At 45.9% G+C, this 22,562-nt stretch overlaps 2 protein-coding genes across 3 annotated transcripts in view; one reads left to right on the top strand and one right to left on the bottom strand.

The window, feature by feature from the left end:
- Window positions 1–22,562, bottom strand: part of LOC143958272 (NACHT, LRR and PYD domains-containing protein 3-like) — a 535,368-nt gene that overhangs the window by 9,761 nt on the left and 503,045 nt on the right. The gene's annotated exons all lie outside the window — the stretch shown is intronic.
- LOC143958206 (NACHT, LRR and PYD domains-containing protein 3-like) overlaps window positions 13,352–22,562 on the top strand; it is a 177,532-nt gene continuing 168,321 nt past the window's right edge. For both annotated transcript variants that reach the window (XM_077467714.1, XM_077467741.1), the window contains exon 1: window positions 13,352–13,443. The gene's annotated coding sequence lies outside the window, so the exon portion shown is untranslated. The remainder of the gene's footprint in view (window positions 13,444–22,562) is intronic.

Here is a 22,562-nt window from a genome sequence, read left to right on the forward strand (position 1 = left end):
GAAGAGCTGAACACAATCAAATCAGAACACAAGTCTGCCCTACTAGAAATTCGATCTACGATGCAACAGCTACAACAAGAAAACGCTCAATTGAGGGAAGAAATAAATACACTAAAATCACAAATGATACTCCACAACCAGGAAACAGAATTAAAAGTACATACAGACAGAGTGTCCATTAACAAGCAACAGACTGGTGAGACTCATCAACTCCCTAAAATGAACATTACAAAGCCCAGCAACAGCCAAGACAACCCCAGTTGTCTAGAAAGCCCAAACACGCCGTTATCAGACCACAAGAAAAGGCAACAAACTCCCGAAATTGTATTAATAATAGACTCAAATGGGAAATACCTCAACACTAAACGGCTCTTCCCAGGAACAAGAGTCTCCAAAATTCACTGTTCCACAATTGAACAGGCAACAGGAGTCATTAACAATCCATTTTTCACTAACCCCAAACACATCATCATACACACCGGCACAAACAACATCCAGGAACAACAGGACACTACCGCGGACAAATTACTGCAACTAACAGAGACCGCACAACAAAAATTCCCACAGTCCAAAGTAATTCTGTCCTCCATTCTTCCAAGGAGAGACATACCAAACAACATAATTGAACAAATCAACACAGAGCTGGCAGACAGAACCAGGTCCAAGACTTCCATTCACCTGGCACAACACCATTCTATAATGCCCCAACACCTCTATGACAACAAACATCTGAACAAACAAGGGGTCAGTCACCTGGCAAGAGAATTCAAAGACATTGTTCTTGAGAGAACTCACAAACCTGAGCACGGCACAACCCATTCTCAGACAGACACAATTAAAACTGCAAGACCCCAAACCTCGCCACTAATACAATACAGCAACAATACACTTAGCCAAAAAACAGGGCCATGAGGATGGCAAGAATGGAGCAAACCACCCGCCCCAAGATGGATGTCAAGATCACTACAGAGAAGAGAAAAGGAGGAGATAAGAACCCTCCTGAGCACATTATGCAATAAACTATGTGACAGCTAATAAAGCAAAAAAAGACAACGACAATCACCCATAACCCGATTTGTCCCAGGAAATTTACCCATTACAAGGTATATAAATACACAAACAATAAATGACATCATTAGTAATCAGTAGCTGGAACATTCAGGGTCTGAATGCGTCAGCCTTCGGATCCAAAGTAAATGATCCAGATTTCAAGCAAAGACTATGTGAGACAGACATACAAATCCTCCTGGAAACATGGAGCCGGGCACAGGATGAACCATCAGTACCTACTGGCTATAGGGAATTCTCTGTCCCCGCACAGAAAGATAAGAACATCAAACAGGGTCGCTGTTCAGGAGGAATACTTGTCTGGTATAAGGAGGAGCTGCATGGGAACATCAGTGCAATTAAAAAAGGTGAGAGCCACATCTGGCTAAGAATAAGCAGCTCCATTCTTACCTCTCAGTCAGACATCTACCTGTGTGCAGCATATATTGCCCCATATTGTCCCCATATTTCACACCAGACACCTATGAGGTACTGTAGAACAAAAAGACATTATCAAAAGACTAAATGATATGGAGGAAAAATTTAAGGACTTCCAGAACCCCCTCGATGTACCGGTTACACCCCAAGAAATTAGGGAGAAAATCCAAAACCTGCAAACCAAAAAATCCAGCGGGATGGATGCAATCCTGCCAGAGATGATTAAACACGGCTCCTCAGATGTACACGCTGCAATATGCAAAGTGTTCAATCTGGTCCTGAGTGCTGGTTACTACCCTAAATTATGGAACCAAGGCCTCATAACTCCCATCCATAAGAGTGGAGACCAGTACGATCCAGCCAACTACAGAGGGATATGTGTCAGCAGCACACTAGGAAAACTATTCAACAGTATCCTCAACAAACGGATCCTCAACTTCCTCACACAACACAATGTCCTCAGCAGAAGTCAGGCAGGGTTCATGCCAAACCATCGCACTACAGACCACATCTACACCCTGCACAGCCTCATCAAGAACCATGTCCACAATACAAAACAGGGAAAGATATTTGCCTGCTTTGTGGACTTCAAGAAGGCATTTGACTCCGTGTGGCACCCAGGCCTGTTCCTCAAACTACTGGAGAGTGGAATAGGAGGGAAAACATACGATGTTATTAAGAGTTCATACACTGAGAACAGCTGCAGCGTAAAGGTGAATGGGAAAAGAACCAAACATTTCCGGCAGGCCCGAGGAGTTAGACAGGGCTGCAGCCTAAGTCCAACCCTCTTCAACATCTACATCAATGAACTGGCTGCAGCTCTAGAGTCCTCCCAGCACCAGGACTGAGTCTACACGACACCAAGGTGAAGTTCCAATGAACTGGCTGCAGCCCTAGAGTCTTCCCAGCACCAGGACTGAGTCTACACGACACCAAGGTGAAGTTCCAATGAACTGGCTGCAGCTCTAGAGTCTTCCCAGCACCAGGACTGAGTCTACACGACACCAAGGTGAAGTTCCAATGAACTGGCTGCAGCTCTAGAGTCTTCCCAGCACCAGGACTGAGTCTACACGACACCAAGGTGAAGTTCCAATGAACTGGCTGCAGCTCTAGAGTCTTCCCAGCACCAGGACTGAGTCTACACGACACCAAGGTGAAGTTCCTGCTGTATGCGGATGACCTCTTACTTCTGTCACCAACAGAGAAAGGCCTACAAGACAGCCTGGAAGTGCTAGAAAAATACAGTGCCACATGGGCACTACCAATCAACTCAAGCAAAACAAAAATCATGGTGTTCCAAAAGAAAAATACAAAACAAACAAAGAGCCCTCCCTTTAAATTAAACAATTGCACTGTTGATGAAACTAACAGCTACACGTACCTCGGCCTAGAAATGAACAAATCAGGAAGTTTCAAGCCAGCCATAGAGGCACTAAAAGACAAGGCACGCAGAGCCTACTATGCCATCAGGAGACAGCTGTACCACCTAAAACCACCAGTGAGAGTCTGGCTCAGAATATTTGATAGCGTCATCACCCCAATTCTTCTTTATGGCAGTGAAGTTTGGGGTCCTGTCACCTACCCAGACCAATCCAAATGGGACCCCAGCCCAACAGAAACATTCCATCTGGAATTCTGCAAACATCTCCTCCAAGTCCATCGGAGCACCTCCAACCGTGCTTGCCGACCCGAGTTGGGCAGATTTCCTTTACTTCTCACAGTACAGAAGAGGGCTCTATCATATTGGGACCACCTACAAAACAGCAGTCCCAACTCATACCACCATAAAGCCTTACTGAACAGTAAGGACCAGTCCAAACCATGTGCCCTGCAACAACTCATCACCTTATCTATTCCAAACTATCAACAAGGTGGTCTGACAAAATCTCAAATAAAAAACATAATGAATGACTACAAAGAAAAATATGTTGGGGAATGGAGAAACAAAATAACAAACTCCAAAAAACTAACTGTTTACCAGTCATTACAGAGAGAATACAAACTGGCCCCATACCTGGAGGTGCTACAAGACCCCAAAGACAGACAGACCATGAGCCTGTACAGACTGAGCGCCCACAGCCTGGAAATCCAGCTAGGATGGCACAGACAGACCTACAAGCCCCGGGAGAGTAGACTGTGCCAGCAATGTGACCAGGGGGTCCTGGAGGATGAGGACCACTTCCTGCTACATTGCCCAAAGTACTCATCAGTGAGGGACACTCACTTCCACAGACTCTCAACAGAGAGAGAGAGAGAGAGAGAGAGAGAGAGAGAGAGAGAGAGAGAGAGAGATATGAAGGTGGTGAGAGAGAACAGGGTGAAAGAGAGAGGATGAGGGGGTGCAGCACAGCATAGTACATTACAGGGGGGATAGCATAGTACATTGCAGATACAGCACATTTAATGGTGGGCAAAGCACAGCAAATTACATGGTTGGCACTGCCCAATACAGCACATTAGGCACAGTACATTATATGGTGGGCACAGCACATGACATGGTTGGTACAACACAGCACATTGCACGGTGGGCACAGCACATTAAATGGTGGACACCGCATATGACATGGTGAGCCCTGCACAACACAGCACATGACATGGTGGGCACAGCTGAGCACATTACATAGTGAGCACTGCACATTACAAGTGGGCACTGCACAGCCCATTATATGGTGGGCACAGCATATTATATGTTGAGTACTGCACATGGCATAGTGGGCACTGTATGACACCGTGGGCACAGCACATTAAATGGTGGAAACCGCACATGACATTCCATTGGGCACATTGGTGGGCACTGCATGAAACAGCACAGGCAATTACATTGTGAGCACAGCATATTAAATAGTGGACACCACACATGACATGGTGAGCCCTGCACAGCACATTCCATTGTGGGCACTGCACGACACATGCCATGGTGAGTAGAGCACTTTACATGGTAGGCACTGCATGGTGCAGCACATGACATGGTGGGCACTGCACAGCAATTTACATGGTGGGCACTGCATGACACAGCACATGACATGGTGGGCACTGCATGGCATAGCACATTTCATGGTGGGCAATGCAACTGCACATTACATGTTAGGACTGGCATATTACATGGTGGGCACTGCTGAACAGCACAGCACATTACACAGTGGGCACAACACACTACATGCTGAGCACAACACATGGCAGGGTGGGCACAGAACAGCACATGACATGGTCAGAACTGCACATGACATGGTGGGTAGTGCAAGGAGCAGCACATTACATGTTGGGCACCGCACATTACATGGCGGGATCACTGCATGCAGCAAATTATATAGCGGGCATTGCAAGGCACAGCATATGACATGGTGGGCACTGCATGGCACAGTACATGACATGGTGGGCACTGCACATTACATGGTGGGTACTGCAAGGCACAGCATGAAATAGTGGACACTGCACATCACATGAAGAGCAATGCAACGCACAGCACATTACATGGAGGGCACTGCACATTACATGGAGGGCACTGCAATGCACAGCAAATGACATACTGGGCACAGCATATTACATGGGGCACTGCAATGCACATGACATGGTGGGCACAGTACGACATGGTGGGCACTGCAATGCACAGCACGACATGGTGGGCACTGGACACAAGAGAGCACACTACATGGGGGCACTGGGTACAAGAGAGCACATTACAGGGGGAAGCAGAAGTGTGTTCCCTAGCACAATAATTACATAACACCTCCCTGACAAATTGACTAACCTTATGTCAGCAGCATGGGAGATGTCCTTCCTCCCGGGCTCCTGCTGTGAGGAGAACATCAGCGCCCCTCCCCCACACAGCTCCCAGACACAGAGGATGTGTGTGAGTGGAACAGATCTTGTGATAGGAGTCAGACATCTGCAGAGACTGACACTTGTCTCCTCCATGTGTGCCGGGCACAGAGGGCTCCTCTTCCTTCAAGAAGGCTACAGATATTGATAAACCACTGGCATGGGCCTATATTGAGGGAGAGGCCTGGAGCTTCAGCTCCACAAGCCCCTATGTTAATCCGGCCCTGGACATATCGAGTACACAGAGACACAGCGGGTACACAGAGACACAGCGGGTACACAGAGACACAGCGGGTACACAGCGGGTACACAGAGACACACCGGGTACACAGAGACACACCGGGTACACAGAGACACAGCGGGTACACAGCGGGTACACAGAGACACACCGGGTACACAGAGACACAGCGGGTACACAGCGGGTACACAGAGACACACCGGGTACACAGAGACACAGCGGGTATACTGAGACACGCCGGGTACACAGACACACCGGGTACACGGAGACACACCGGGTACACGGAGAGGATCACATAAATCAAAGAAAAGTACCCAGAGCACCAGCTGCAAGAAGAGAAATGAATAATGGCCCACCTACATATACTTCAATAGATAGTGACTGTACCTACCTAAATTAATAACGTGACCATTGGGGGATGGGCTGGTAATATAAAAATGCTCAGAAATGGTCTCCATCCAATCACTCCTCACTATGTTAGGTATGAGCAGGCTGGGGATTGGATAGAAGGGTGGTGGCCGCAGAGCGGGGAGGTAAGTGGCAGCAAGTGAAGAGTCACCAGAACTTCTCTGCAGAGCACAGAATACGCAGCCCAGGAATGGAAACAGATCAGATTTATGGGAAATCACCAGTCTTCATTGTGGGACACAACATATATATATATATATACACACACACAACAAACTGACCTGCTGAACTCCTGTGTGGCCCCTGGCATTCTCTGCTACACATGGGGGAGGGGCGGATTTCTTTGTGTAGTGAATGCAGCCAGCAGGATCCAGGAGGAGAGAGCAGAGAGTGGAATCACAGGGCACCTCTAAAGGGCTCTGCAATCACTTGTGCTGCCAAAGGGACTGGACTGGAGCCTCCAGTCTGGGGGTGTGAAGGAAGCACAGCCTGATGTGATCTAGACTGGCTGCCATGTGACCCCTCCCCCTCTCACATGTAAACCCCGCCTCCAGGTCTGTGTGTGTGTCAGGTAGGTAGGGCAGTGTGCGTGTGTAATGATCAGGTAGGTCAGTATATGTGTCATCTAGGTAGGTCAGTGTGTGTGTTTGTGTCAGGTAGGTAGGTCAGTGTGTGTGTGTAATGGTCAAGTAGGTCAGTGTGTGTCGGGTAGGTGGGTCAGTGTATTGTCAGGTCAGTGTGTGTTTGATGATCAGGTAGGTGTGTGTGTGTGTGTCAGGCAGGTAGGTCAGTGTGTGTAATGGTCAAGTAGGTCAGTGTGTGTGTGTGTCAGATGGGTCCGTATATGTGTCAGGTAGGTAGGTCAATGTGTGTGTAATGGTCAGGTAGGTCAGTGTATGTGTAATGGTCAGGTATGTGTGCTTGTGTCAGGTAGGTGGGTCAGTGTGCATGTGTAATGATCAGGTAGGTCAGTATATGTGTCAGGTAGGTAGGTCAGTGTGTGTGTGTGTAATGGTCAGGTAGGTCAGTGTGTGTATCAGGTAGGTGGGCCAGTGTATGTGTAATGGTCAGGTAGGTCAGTGTATGTGCCGGGTAGGTAGGTCAGTGTGTGTATGTATGTGTCAGGTAGGTAAGTCAGTGTTTGTGTCAGGTAGGTAGGTTTGTGTGTGTAATGCTCAGGTAGGTCCGTGTATGTGTCAGGTAGGTGGGGCAGTGTGTGTGTAATGGTCAGGTGGGTGACATATTGCAAAGGGGGTGGAGTCATGGGCAGAGCCAATGGGGGTGTGAATAATTCTTGCAGCAGCCCTTCCCCCCTCTATGTCTCTGAGGACTTTGTGAGGAACATGTAAGATGGAAGGTCGGATCTGTAAAGTGAATGATTTGGATCTCCTCAGTGGAATGAAATGATTCAATGAATGGATTCTTCGGATCTTCGGGTCACTCGCTGAGTCTCCTGACAAGCAGAGAACTGAAGCTCTGATTCTACATATTAAATGATTGGAATCAGAAGAGTCACACAGGAGGTTGGCAGCTCCTCCTCCAGACATTTACTTTGATGTAGTTGATTGGTGCAGAGCACAAGTCTATTGGTGTCAGATGAGCTCGGTGTCATGAATTTTGGTGACACACAAACAGCTGTGTCAGGCTGGGATCACACTTGTGTGATGCGGGAATCCTGCGATTCCACTGCGTGTTCCTGCATCGCACCCGACTCACACAACAGTTCACAACGACACATGAGAACTGCTGGGGAGTGTCATACAATGTTAGCGACACCCCCATTTCAGCTCGCATGTCGCACTGCCAAGTGTCAGTTTGGACATGAATCGGATCACATGGGTGTCATGCGATGCGATTCTGGTGCGGACCAAAAAAAGGGTCCTGTGCGAGTTTAGTGCGAATGCGATACGATTTCAGTCATACTATCTGTATGGAGGAAATCGCATTGCACGGACCGGCCCTGAGCCGAGGTTTCCACACATTTGATGGATAGCAATGTTACCTGTGAAGTTGGCCAATCAGAATGCAGGTCACATGCACACAAACCCCGCTTTTCATTTAGGCTCCGCCTCCACTTGTGACACTTGTCCTGCGACTTGGGACTGCAAAGTCACATGACAGGAAGTACCCGATGATTTCCAATGAGTACCGTTCATATCTGTGCCACTTCAAGTCACAGCCACTTCAGAGTAGTCCCTGCACTACTTTGGTCCCATTTAATGTGACTTGAGGTCCATAAACCTCCAGAATACACAGGCGTGGCTTCAAGTCGCCAAAGAATCAATGCAACTTTCACACTAACGCAGCCTGAAAGTCGCACAATTCTGCCGCAATTTTGATGCGACTTTAAAGCAACGCCTGTGTATTCCGGAGGTCTGTGGAGCTCAAGTTGCATCAAAGTGGCACCAAAGTAGTGCAGGGAGGACTATGAAGTCGCACAGATATGAATAATACTCATTGGAAATCATAGAGTACAAAGTCACAGGACAAGTCGCACAAGTGGAGGCGGAGCCTAAATGAAAAGCGGGTTTTTGTGCATGTGACCTGCATTCTGATGGGCCAACTTCACAGGTAACATTGCTATCCATCAGATTTGCCCGTAGTCTTTACAGCGCATGCGCAGGAATGATGATCAGATTTTACTATCATGGGGAAGTACTCCTGGTAGTAAAATCCAATCACTAAGGATATTTTCACACTTGTGCGACTTGAAAGTCAAGTGCTTTTGCCATGATTTTTTTCCACGACTTGAAGCGATGTCTGTGTAATCTGGAGGTCTCTGCCACAAGTCGCATCAAAGTCGCACAAAAGTAGTACAAAAATGACGTTGAAGTGGCACAGATATGAAGTGAACTGGTTGGAAATCATGGGGTGTGACTTGTCATGTGACTTGTCATGTGACTTTGCAGTCTCAAGTCGCAGGACAAGTGGCGCGAGTGTGAAAGGGCCTCAGGCTGTCCGTACCACCTGATCACTGCTGCCACCTCATTGGTTTAGTGTTTTGTTCTACTGGTGGGACTCGCGGTTCTTCCAGTGTACGGCCTTCTAAAAACTCCAATCATTCTTTATCTCGGTGTACTGAGAACTCCGGACTCTTGTTTTAAGTTTGTATCCAGTTCCTGAGTGTCGTTGTGCTTTGAGTCAGCTGATTGGTTGCAGGGAGGGGCGGAGCTCTCTCTAGGATCATATTACCAGGCCTGCTCTGCTATGTACTGAGGTCATAGTGAAATGTTTCAAACGAATCAGATCTCTCAGAGGAATTGATTCATCCAGTTCACTGAAAAGAACCGATTCATTCATGAACTGGACATCACTAGAGGAGAGCCCCGGAGGTGATGGTCCATGAAGCAGAGGTAAGGAGGGTGTATTCTCTGTATCTACAGTGAGCTGTGTGGGGGGGATGAGTAGTGCAGTAAATAGGAGTCAGCTAGGTGGGTCAGTGTATGTGTAATGGTCAGGTAGGTCAGTGTATATGCCAGGTAGGTAGGTCAGTGTGTGTAATGGTCAGTGTATATGCCAGGTAGGTAGGTCAGTGTGTTTAATGGTCAGTTTATATGTCAGGTAGGTAGGTCGGTGTGTGTAATGGTCAGGTGGGTCAGTGTGTGTAATGGTCAGTGTATACTGTATGTCAGGTAGGTAGGTCAGTGTGTGTTATGGTCAGGTAGGTCAATATATGTGTCAGGTAGGTAGGTCGGTGTGTGTAATGGTCAGGTAGGTCAGTATATGTGTCAGGTAGGTAGGTCGGTGTGTGTAATGGTCAGATAGTAAAATGGTAAGTTGTATTCCTGCTCTATCACTGGCAGTTTAATAAATACCAAGTGCTGCTGCGACCACCGAAACGGATCTCACCGAATCCACTAAATATAAAATAAAAAGTATGTTGGTGTCGCGCTGCTCTTACATTAACCGCTTTACAACCGGCCCATAGCCAAATGACGGCTTCAGGGCGGTTGTTTAACTCTGGGAGGACGTCATATGACGTCCTCCCAGAATTCCGCTCTCGCGCGCCCCCTGGGGCGCGCACTCGAGAGCATCCGTGACCATCACGGATCACGGTAAACGGCCGCTCATCGCGGCTGTTCACTACGTGATCGCTCCGTCAAATGACGGAGTGATCACTTGTAAACAAACCGGCGTCATATGACGCCGGTTCCTCCCTCCCCCTCTCTGTACCGATCGGAACAGCGGAGGGGGAAGAGATCGGTGTCAGAAGCGATGTGGGCTGCATCTGCAGTGCCCACATCGCTGCTCACCGAAAATTAACCCCTGAATTCCCTGCCAATACTCTGCAATGCCCATGCAACACTCTGCAATGCCCTGCAACACTCTGCAATGCCCATGCAACACTCTGCAATGCCCATGCAACACTCTGCAATGCCCTGCAACACTCTGCAATGCCCATGCAACACTCTGCAATGCCCTGCAACACCTTGCAACACTCTGCAACACCTTGCAACACTCTGCAATGCCCTGCAACACTCTGCAATGCCCATGCAACACTCTGCAATGCCCATGCAACACTCTGCAATGCCCATGCAACACTCTGCAATGCCCTGCAACACCTTGCAACACTCTGCAATGCCCTGCAACACTCTGCAATGCTCTGCAACACCCGCCAATACCCTGTAACGCTCTGCAATTCTCTGCAACACCCGCCAATACCCTGCAACGCTCTGCAATGCTCTGCAACACCCGCCAATACCCTGCAATGCAATACTCTGCAACGCCATACTCTGAGATACCCAGCCATACTCTGAGATACCAGCCATAGTCAGTGATACCCTGCAATACCCAGCCATAGACACCCCCCCTCCCTCCGCCCTCCGGTGCTTCTACCGACTCGCCAATACGATTAAAGCCAGAATCTTTTTTTTTTTTTTTTTCTTTCAGGCTTCTCCAGCTTAGAGGTGAGATGCAGGGTCTTATTGACCCCATATCTCACTGTAAAGAGGACCTGTCATGCCATATTCCTATTACAAGGGATGTTTACATCCCTTGTAATAGGAATAAAAGTGATCAAAAAATTTATTTTTGGGGAAAAAAATGTCAAACTAAAATAAATAAAGTAAAATGAACAATATATTTTTTTTAAAGCGTCCCTGTCCCCATGTGCTTGTATGCAGAAGCGAACGCATATGTAAGTCCGCCCACATATGAAAACGGTGTTCAAACCACACATGTGAGGTATCACTGCGAACGTTAGAGCGAGAGCAATAATTCTAGCCCTAGACCTCCTCTGTAACTCAAAACATATAACCAGTAAAAAAAATTAAATTGTCGCCTATGGGGATTTTTAAGTAGCGACGTTTGGCGCCATTCCACGAGCGTGTGCAATTTTGAAGAATGACATGTTAGGTATCTATTTACCGTATATACTCGAGTATAGGTCGATCCGAATATAAGTCGAGGCCCCTAATTTACCACAAAAAAAGGGAAAACTTATTGACTCGTGTATAAGCCGAGGGTGAGACATGCCTGTCCATCCCTGTGTCCATCCCTGTGTCCATCCCTGTGTCCATCCCTGTGTCCATCACTGTGTCCATCCCTGTGTCCATCACTGTGTCCATCCCTGTGTCCAGCCTACCTGTGTCCTGTGCCTCTTTGTCCTTCTGCAGCCTGTGTCCTTCTGCAGCGATCTGCATGTAAAAACATACGGCGGCCATGCCAGGATCGCCGCACCTCTTCTCCTCGTCTGTGACAGACGGCGGCCATTCCACTGTTCAAAAGCCGTGCCTCCGTCTGTGATAGGCGCAACACTCAATTTCCCAGCAGTCAGTGTTCCGCCTATCACGGACATCCTCTCGTCCGTAGTATGAGAATGAGCGGATGTCCGTGATAGGCGGACCACTGACTGCTGGGAAATTGAGTGTTCCGCCTATCACAGACAGGGAGGCGCGGCTTTTGAATAGTGGAATGGCCGCCGTCTGTCTGCACGACATGCTGATCGGGTAGGCAGGCGGCGGTGACTCGAGTATAAGCCGAGGGGGGCACTTTCAGCCTAAAAAAAGGGGCTGAAAATCTCGGCTTATACTCGAGTATATACGGTACTTAGCGTAACTTCATCTTTCACATTATGCAAAAATTGGGCTAACTTTACTGTGTTTTTTTTTTAAGCACAAAACATTCAAAAAATTGCTGCGCAAATACCGTGCGAGATAAAAAGTTGCAACGACCACCATTGTATTCTCCAGGGTTTTTTCTAAAAAAAAACATATATAATGTTTTGGGATTCTATGTAATTTTCTAGCAAATAAATGATGATTTTTACATGTAGGAGAGAAATGTCAGAATTGTCCTGGGTGCTCCAGAACGCCTGATGGCGCTCCCTGCATGTTGGGCCTCTGTATGTGGCCACGCTGTGTAAAAGTCTCACACATGTGGTATCGCCGTACTCGGGAGTAATAGCAGAATGTGTTTTGGGGTGTGATTTGTGGTATGCATATGCTGTGTGTGAGAAATAAACTGATAATATGACAATTTTGTGAAAAAAAAAAGTTAAAAAAAATCTTGAATTTGCAAAGAATTGTGGGAAAAAATTACAACTTCAAAAAACTCATCATGCCTCTTACTAAATACATTGGAATTTCTTCTTACCAAAAAGGGGTCATTTGGGGGGTATTTGTACTTTTCTGGCATGTTAGGGTCTCAAGAATTGAAATAGGCCGTCAGTCCTTCAGGTGTGATCAATTTTCAGATATTGGCACCACAGCTTGTGGACTCTATAACTTTCACAAAGACCAAATAATATCCACCAATTTGTATTTATTTTTACCAAAGATATGTAGTGGTATAAATTTTGGCCAAAATTTATGAAGAAAAATTACTAATCTGCTAAATTTTATAACAGAAACAAAGAAAAATTCATTTTTTTACAGAATTTTCTGTATTTTTTCTTTTATAGCACAAAAAATAAAAAACCCAGCGGTGATTAAATACCACCAAAAGAAAGGTCTATTTGTGTGAAAAAAAGGACAAAAATTTCATATAGGTCCAGTGTTGCATGACTGAGTAATTGTCATTCAAAATGTTAGAGCACCGAAAGCTGAAAATTGGTCTGGTTATTAAGGGTGTTTAAATGCCTGGTGGTGAAGTGGTTAAAGAAAGAAAGAAAGTTCCATTTGTGTGAAGAAAATGATAACAATTTCATGTGAGTACAGTGCAGCACGACCGCACAATTGTCAAAGTGTGACAGCGCTGAAAGCTGAAAATTGGCCTGGGCAGCAGGGGGTTTAAATGCCCAGTAAGCAAGACAACACAATGGTATAAATGAGGTTTATTGAAATACACAAACTTTTTTTTTTTTGCATATGGATTTGTACAAAAAAAAGTTGTGATAGTAATAAGAGGGCGAGGTTATTCTTCTGCTCTGTACACGTCCCTCTCGGAGAGCTCGGAAAACACGTGATTTCCTGCTATGGGGGATGGGGTGATATATACAAGAGACTGTATAAGGAAGTGAAACATTGCGAGATCCGTCTGAGCGTGTCACAGAGGTAAGAATTTCTTGTATCTCCTACACCACAATACAAATATGTATTCCAGAAAGGTTATCAATCAGCAGATAAAGATACTCCAAACACCTGGTGGGCGCTCCAATCATCCCGGCACCATGGTTGTTATGGTATCAGGATGATTGAAGCACATTATTTCCTTCTTTTCTTTTTTAACCACTTTCAGACCGGACCATTTTGCTGGTCAATGACCAGAGGTCTTTTTACAATTTGGCACTGCGCTGCTTTAACTGGTAATTGCGCGGTCATGCAATGTTGTACCCAAACAAAATTTGCGTCCTTTTTTTCCCACAAATAGAGCTTTCTTTTAAAGGTATTTGACTGACTCTGCGATTTTTTTTATTTTTTGCGATATAAACGTAAAAAGACCGCAAATTTTGAAAAAAAATGATATTTTCTACTTTTTGTTATTAGAAAAATCCAATAAACTCAATTTTAGTCATACATTTAGGCCAAAATGTATTCAGCCACATGTCTTTGGTAAAAAAAAAGTCAATAATTGTATATTTATTGGTTTGCGCAAAAGTTGTCACATCTACAATCTAAGGTACGTTTTCTGGAATTTACGCAGCTTTTAGTTTATGACGGCCTATCTCATTTCTTGAGGTGCTAAAATGGCAGGGCAGTACAAAACCCCCCCAAATGACCCCATTTTGGAAAGTAGACACCCTAAGGAAATTGATAAGAGGCATGTTGAGCCCATCCAGATGACGTCGTGCTGACGAAACGCGTAGGGCGTGGCCTAGGACGTGCACCTTACATTGGCATACAGATTACAACGCCGGCGCAGCTATTTGAAAGGCGAATTGTCTCTTTGGAGATTGTGAGTAATTTGGTTTTTAAACAAATAAACTGTTTAAAAAAATAGTGTTGCACTATGGATGTATTTCTGTTTCCTCTCCTATGCACTTGCTAAACGGACTATTTGATGAAGTAAAAGGGCGAACATTCCCCCAGCACAGCAGGAACAGAGTCCAAAGGAAAGCTGCACAGTGGCTCATACTGTGACTGCTCGGCTAACCCTTTGAGGGTTCTTTGTCTGGTGAGCGCAATCATTCTCCTGACACTGAGTGGCGCACCGGAGAGGAATGTTCCTTAACCCTTTCTGCACTAGTCACCTTACTCTATCCTTTGTTACTTGAAGAGATCTTATGCGTTTTTCCAGCAATTTGAGTGATGCGATTCTAAAAAATTTGTTTGGGCATTGAAAGAATTCCCTTTGACATACTTTTTCTTGTTATTTTTATGATCATTTTGGACTATCACTCTTGGGACTTATAGTACAGAACACTGTTTATGGATTTTTATTATTGATGATTGTGGGTTGTATATGATCCTTCACATGTAACACATATGCATTAATATTTTTGTATGATTTTCACATTTTATACCTTTTGCATGATTTTCACTTTTTATAGCACATGTGCACTTTTGAGTTGCACGCCAACGGGCATTTTTCAACATACATTTTTTTCTTTATTTTTCTTTATTTTAACCGTCATTTATTTATTTATATTAACACGCATTTATCAGGGGCATACATATGGTATTTGGTAGATACCACTAATATTACATATTAGTTCACATTATTTATTTATTTTATTTTTAAGGCCGCTTATTAATAATATTGATTAGAATACTGCACATTTAAATTTTTCGGCACCAAGGTGAACGTTAGGTAAGGTTTTAGCGCCAAAGCTTATATTTCTTATTGTACATGTTGAGCCCATTGAATATTTTTTTTTTTGCCTCAAGCGATTGAATAATGACAACATTTTTTTTTTTTTTTTTTTTACACAAGGTTGTCACTAAATGATATATTGCTCACACATGCCATGGTTATATGTGGAATTGTACCCCAAAATACATTCTGCTGCTTCTCCTGAGTACGGGGATACCACATGTGGTCGACTTTTTGGAAGCTTAGCCGCGTACGGGGCCCCGAAAACCAAGCACCGCCTTCAGGATTTCTAAGGGTGTAAATTTTTGATTTTACTCCTCACTACCTATCGCAGTTTTGAAGGCCATAAAATGCCAAGATGGCACAAACCCCCCCCAATGACCCCATTTTGGAAAGTAGACACCCCTAAATTTAGGGGTACACTAGTGAGACTCACAGGTAAAAAAGCACCTAGGCTGTCAGCGACTGTATCAAAACGCTACAAAAAAAAATCAGGATCAGGCCTGACTCTGCGAACACTGCAGTTATGTGTGTTGTGTTTTGTAAGTGACAGTGATCGATCGATACTGCACTTGGGTGGGCTGATCTGGGCTTGGCGGAGGGGCTAAACGCAGGTGCTAGCAGGTATCTGGGCTGATCCCGCTAACAATGCGTTTTGGGAAACCTAAACTGCTGGCGACGCTAATATAGATCTGATCAGATACTATATTACTAAGGGAGGTGTATGCTTTGCACATGGGTGTTAGCGGTACTGGCACTAACCTGACGCTGCCTGGGGCGACGCAGACCTTATCTGACCCTCAAACTTATATCACCCACCGGGTGATCAGGGGGTTAAACCTTTATTAGGTAATAAATGGCGGGTGCCCTGAAACTTAAAAAAATAACTAACCAACCAGCGTCACCTGTAACAGTTATATGGTGATCACTGGTGAAAGGGTTAACTAGGGGGCAATCAGGGGGCTTTATGCGGTAGTATATGGGGGTCCCTGGCGCTATAAAAAGCTGTGGCGAACCTAAATACCTACCTGCCTAACTAGCGTCACCTGTGACACTAACACAGCAATCAGAAAAACAAACGCTTATTAGGCTGGGTTCACACTGGAGCGATGCGGGAACGCCACGAATCCGCGGCGGGTTCCCGTATCACACTGCCCTATGCAAACTGCTGGGAGTGTCAGTGAAATGTTAATGACACCCTCAGATCAGTTCGCATATCGCAGTGCGATCTGCAAACTCGGACAGGAATCGGATCGCATGGTGTGAACACCCATGCGATCTGATTCTGCTGCGGACCAAAAAAAGGGTCCCGTGCGAGTTTGCGGCGGGTGCGACGCAAATTCAGCCATACTATCTGTATGGCTGAACTCGAATTGCACAGAGATCGGATGTGATTTGCACTGCAGTGCGGTGCAAATCACATCCGTTCTCATAAACCGCTGCAATGTGAACCCAGCCTTAGTGACACTGGTGACGAGGGGTGATCACGGGGTTAAACCTTTATTGGGGGGGTTAGGGGGGTACCTTAGAACTAAAGGGGGCTAACCCTAACTGCCCTAACAGTTATTACAGTCATAAATGACACCAATGCAAAAAAAAAAAATGCAATTGTGTCACTGTGATTGGGGGTGCAGGGGTGATTGGGGGGGTGATCGGGGGGTGAAGGGGGGGTGAGAGTGTGCCTGGCATGTTCTACTGTACGTGTGGTGTGTTGGTGCAACTCACCGATCCTCTCTCCTCTGTGCCGGAACGAAAAATACCGACACGGAGGAGAGATTACCTCACTTCCTCTGCCTGTGTTTACATTACAGGAGAGGAAGTGATGTCACGCTTCACTTCTATTCGTCAGGAGCGATCGCGAGGGGGTGGCCATGAACGAATGGCCGCCCCCTCATCCCGGATCGCTCCTGAACGGATACCGACCGCCGCTGGCACCGGGGGGGACTGATCGGGCCCCCCACCCGCGGGAAGGCAGGGACGTACATGTACGCCCATATGCCTGCCCGTGCCATTCTGTCGACGTACATCGTCGTGCGGCGGTCAGCAAGTGGTTAAGGTTAAACCTCTTTTCTTCTAATTTTAATGAGTAGCCACGTATCTTATTATCCAGAAATATCCAGCAAAATCCAGATACACCACGTCTATGGGCCTTCCTTTATCTAGCTGGCAACTCACCACCTCATAGAAGGTTAATAGTTTGGTTTGGCAAGAACGATTCTTCATGAATCCATGCTGATTACTGCTAATGATACCGTTCTCTTTACTAAAATCTTGTATATAGTCCCTTATCATCCCCTCCAAGAGCTTACATACTATTTCTGTAATTCCAGGGATGTATTTTGGGCCCTTTTTTTAAATATTGGTGCTACATTGGCTTTTCTCCAATCAGCTGGTACCATTCCAGTCAGTAGACTGTCAGTAAAAATTAGGAACAATGGTCTGGCAATTACTTGACTGAGTTCCCTAAGTACCCTCGGATGCAAGCCATCTGGAGCTAGTGATTTGTTAATGGTAAGTAGGGATGAGCCGAACACCCCCGGTTCGGTTCGCACCAGAACTTGCGAACGACCCCCGCGTTCGGTACGAACGTTAGAACCCCATTGAAGTCTATGGGACTCGAACGTTCGAATTGGAAAGTGCTAATTTTAACGGCTAATATGCAAGATAGTGTCCTAAAAAGGGTTTGGCGACCTGCCTCCTGCCTCAGGGGACATGGGTCACTGCAAAAAAAAAGTTTTAAAAACTACCGTTTTGGCGGGAGCACTGATTTTAATGACGATTAAAGTGAAAAAAAAAGTGAAATATTCCTTTAAATATGGTGCCTGGGGGGTGTCTGTAGTATGCCTGTGAAGTGCCACGTGTTTCCCGTGTTTAGAACAGTCCCTGCACAAAATGACATTAAACGGAAATAACACCATTTAAAACTGCTTGCGGTTTTAATGTTATATCTGGTTCCTGCAATATGGTTGAAAATCATTCAGAAAAATGGCATGGGTAGCCCTCCCTGCCCATTACCAGCCTATTTGGGTCTTGTACACATATTAAGGGGAACCCCGTACCCATATTAAAAAAAGGAAATGCGTATGGCCCCCAGGCCCTATATACTCAGAACAGCAGTATACAGGCGGTGCAAACAAGACAGGGACTGTGTAGGTTTGTTGTGTTAAGTTGAATCTGTTTGCCATTTTCAACCGGTACATTTTTAAAGTGTAGCTCCAGTCAAAAAAAATATCTTTAAGCTTTTTGGAAAACATAGGGAAGGGTTATCACCCCTGTATAATTTGTTTTGTCGTCCATCTTTTTTCATCTCACTCGCTGCTGTCTCCTTGCGTTTGCAAGTAGATGTTTGTAAGTTGGATGTTTGAAAGTAGGGGCCTGCCCTATATTATAGCGGTATGTACTGGGTACAGAGCACGCAGACAGCACGCACTATCTCCTAACACTACTGACTGCAAGCTCTATTATTAACCACTTGTTAGCCCAATGTTTGCATAAAGTGAAAGATGAAGTTATGCTGAGTAAATAGATATCAAACATGTCACTCTTCAAAATTGCACATGCCCGTGGAATGGCGCCAAACGTCGCTACTTAAAAAATCCCCATAGGCGACGCTTTAAATATTTTTTTACTGGTTACATGTTTTGAGTTGCAGAGGAGGTCTAGGACTAGAATTATTGCTCTCGCTCTAACATTCTCGGCGACACCTCACATGTGTGGCACATGCGAGCACATGGGGACATGGGCGCTTTAATTTTTATTTTATTTTTTTATTGTTCATTTTACTTTATTTATTTTAGTTTGACATTTTTTTTCCCAAAAATATATTTTTGATCACTTTTATTCCTATTACAAGAAATGTAAACATCCCTTGTAATAGGAATATGGGGTGACAGGTCCTCTTTACAGTGAAATCTGGGGGGTCAATATGACCCCACATCTCACCTCTAGGCTGGGAAGCCTGAAATAAAAAATAAAAAAAAGATTCTGGCTTTGATTGTACTGGCGAGTTGATAGAAGCACCGGAGGGCGGTGAGGGGTGGGGGGCGTCTATGGCTGGGTATTTCAGGGTATCACCGAGTATGGCTGGGTATCTCTGAGTATGGCTGGGTATGGCAATTTATGGCAGGGTATTACAGAGTATTGGCGGTGGTATTGGCGGGGTACTACAGAGTAATAGCAGGGTACTGCAGAGTATTGGGGGTACTGCAGAGTAATGGCGGGTACTGCAGAGTATTGGGGGGTACTGCAGAGTATTGGGGGGTACTGCAGAGTATTGGGGGGTACTGCAGAGTAATGGGGGTTACTGCAGAGTAATGGCGGGGTACTGCAGAGTAATGGCAGGGTACTGCAGAGTAATGGCAGGGTACTGCACTGCAGAGTAATGGCAGGGTACTGCACTGCAGAGTAATGGCGGGGTACTGCAGAGTAATGGCGGGGTACTGCAGAGTAATGGCAGGGTACTGCACTGCAGAGTAATGGCGGGGTACTGCACTGCAAAGTAATGGTGGGGTACTGCAGAGTAATGGCGGGGTACTGCAGAGTAATGGCAGGGTACTGCACTGCAGAGTAACGGCGGGGTACTGCAGAGTAATGGCGGGGTACTGCAGAGTAATGGCAGGGTACTGCAGAGTATGCACTGGTATTGCAGAGTATTGGCAGGGAATTGAGGGGTTAAATTCGGTGATCAGCGATGTGGGCACTGCAGATGCAGCCCACATCGCTGCTGACACCGATCTCTTTCCCCTCCGCTGTACCGATCGGTACAGAAAGGGGAGGGAGGAACAGGCGTCATAACATGACGCCAGTTTGTTTCCAAGTGATCACTCCGTCATTTGACGGAGCAATCACGTGGTAAACGGCCGCTATGCTTGGCCAATCATCGGGCAGCAATGCACTGCGCCAATGCAGTGCATTGTGGTCCGCGTGCGCGTCACTCGAATTTTGACGCGAACGGCCAAAACGTTCGGAATTCGCCGAACGCACGAACAGCCAATGTTCGAGTCGAACGTACGTTCGACTCGAACACGAAGCTCATCCCTAATGGTAAGTTTCTCAAGTCTATTTCTAATTCTGTCCTCTGTTAGCCATGGAGGTGCTTCCTGTGATGTGATATGAGGATAAACTCTGCAGTTTTGGTTACTGAAGCCCCCAATTCCCTTGTGAAGACTGAGGAGAAGAATAAAGTCAATACCTTCACCATATCTCCATATTTTGTAACCAGATGTCCTTCCACATTCTTTATGGGGCCAATATGGGCTGTCCTCCCTTTTTTACTGTTTATATACTTAGCCACTTCCCACCCAGCCAATGTACATATATACGGCCGGGTGGGCGCTCTCTTCTTCTGAGTAGATGTTCATGAATGTCCCGTTCAGTAGGGGGATCGCACGCAGACACACGCAGCTGTGCGATCCAGATGCGCGCGTGTCACCCGGACACGGCGCATCTCCAAGTGGCAGGAGAGCTCTGTGATTGGGCCTCCTGATCACATGACGGCCGTGTCCAATCACAGCCTTCATGTGATGTAAACACAGAGCCGGTTGCTAGGCAATCGGCTCTCCTCTCCTCACACAGAAGTCATCGCTGAGGAGAGGAGAACAGATCACTGCAGCCGGCTGGTGATCAGTGAATATGAGCTTTTTACTCACTGATCACCAACCTAGTGTCCCCACACATGTCCTCAAAACACATGTCCCCAAATAATAAAAACACATGTCCCCCACTTATGTAACAGTAAAATCACATGTCACCAATGATTATCTGCACACATATGTCTGTGATCACCTGCACACATCTGTACATGATCATTTGCGTACATATGTCCGTGATCACACGAACCAATTATTATACACTTTACAATTTTTTTTTTTTACCAAAAACATGTAGCAGAATACATTTTGGCTTAAATTTATGACAAAATTCGATTTTATTGGATTTCTTTTAAAATAGAAAGAAGAAAATAATGTTTTTTTTATTTTTTCAAAATTTCCGCTCTTTTTTTGCTTATATCGCAAAAAATAAAAAACTGAGTCGTGAATAAATACCACCAAAAGAAAGCTCTATTTGTGTGAACAAAATGATCAAAATTTCATTTGGGTACGGCGTAGCATGACCGCGCAATTGTCATTGAAAGTGTGAGAGCGATGAAAGCTGAAAATTGGTGTGGGAAGGAAGGGGGTGAAAGTGCCCCCCGGTATTGTAGTGGTTAAAGAATTTCTTGGGATTTTTTTTTTTTTGCTCTCCTCCACTACGTGTCTTTCGTTTTCTATCTTAGCTGCTCTAATTGCACCCTTTTGTAGCACTGACCCTCGAAGGAGCGGCTGAATTTGTTTGGGCCTGTACTCTGCTATTAATCCCCCAATGACTTGGCTCAGTCCCCTTGACACAGCTGTGGTGTAATATTGGTGTGAATCTAATAGTGAAGGACAAGCCCACAATATGCAATATAATAACAGTATACCTTTGTTATTACCGGGGTATCCGATGTTCCACCTGCTGGAAAAGGAACAACACTCCACACAAATAGTACTTAACCAGAAACGTATTTTCACCGGGGTTAGTGTAAAATAGTAATTACAGCATTTGCACTGTCACACCCACATAATGTAACAGCACAACAGTTTGTACATGTACAGTTGTCTTATATGATCCCTTAGAATGTGTCTCCAATTGGGACTAGTGCTCAGAGTGACTAAGTCTTACTCTGGGCACCTTCCCAATTCCAGCACACTGTGGTGAATAGGGATGAGCTTCGTGTTCGACTCGAACATTGGCTGTTCGTGCGTTTGGCGAATTCCGAACGTTTTGGCCGTTCGCGTCAAAATTCGAGTGACGCGCGCGCGGACCACAATGCACTGCGTTGGCGCAGTGCATTGCTGCCCGATGATTGGCCAAGCATGCACTGTGACCCCGCATGCTTGGCCAATCGCAGCGCCGGCAGCGAGGAGAGCCATGATTGGCCACAGGCATCCTGCCTGTGGCCAATCATAGCTTAGGCTGTGTAGTGCACGCCCCACACTATATAAGGCCGCCTTTAAGGCGGCCTCCTGTAGTGTGTTACTTTGCATCTGAAGCAGTGGGTGTTCTGTGTACCTTCAACACAGTACACACCAATCGTTTTTGGCTGATTTCCTATCTTGCTGCTGTGTAGTGGTTGTTGTCTGTGCCCTGACTGCAGTATACACCACTATATTCACCTCACCTATATAGCTAGTGATCTAGCTTTAACCACTTAACAAATGCCCATTGCCGATTAACGGCTTCAGGGCGGTTGTTTAACTCAGAGAGGCCATTAATTAACGGCCTCCCAGAATTCTGCTCTCGCGTGCCCCGAGGTGTGCGCACTCGAGAGCATCCGTGACCGCCGGGTCCATAGCGGCCGTTTACCACGTGATTGCTCCGTCAAATGACGGAGTGATCA

This window comes from Lithobates pipiens, unplaced genomic scaffold (assembly GCF_037356315.1).
Source record: "Lithobates pipiens isolate NorthernLeopardFrog02 unplaced genomic scaffold, aLitPip1_a1.2 Scaffold_102, whole genome shotgun sequence".
In the NCBI taxonomy this organism is placed as follows: Eukaryota; Metazoa; Chordata; class Amphibia; order Anura; family Ranidae; genus Lithobates; species Lithobates pipiens.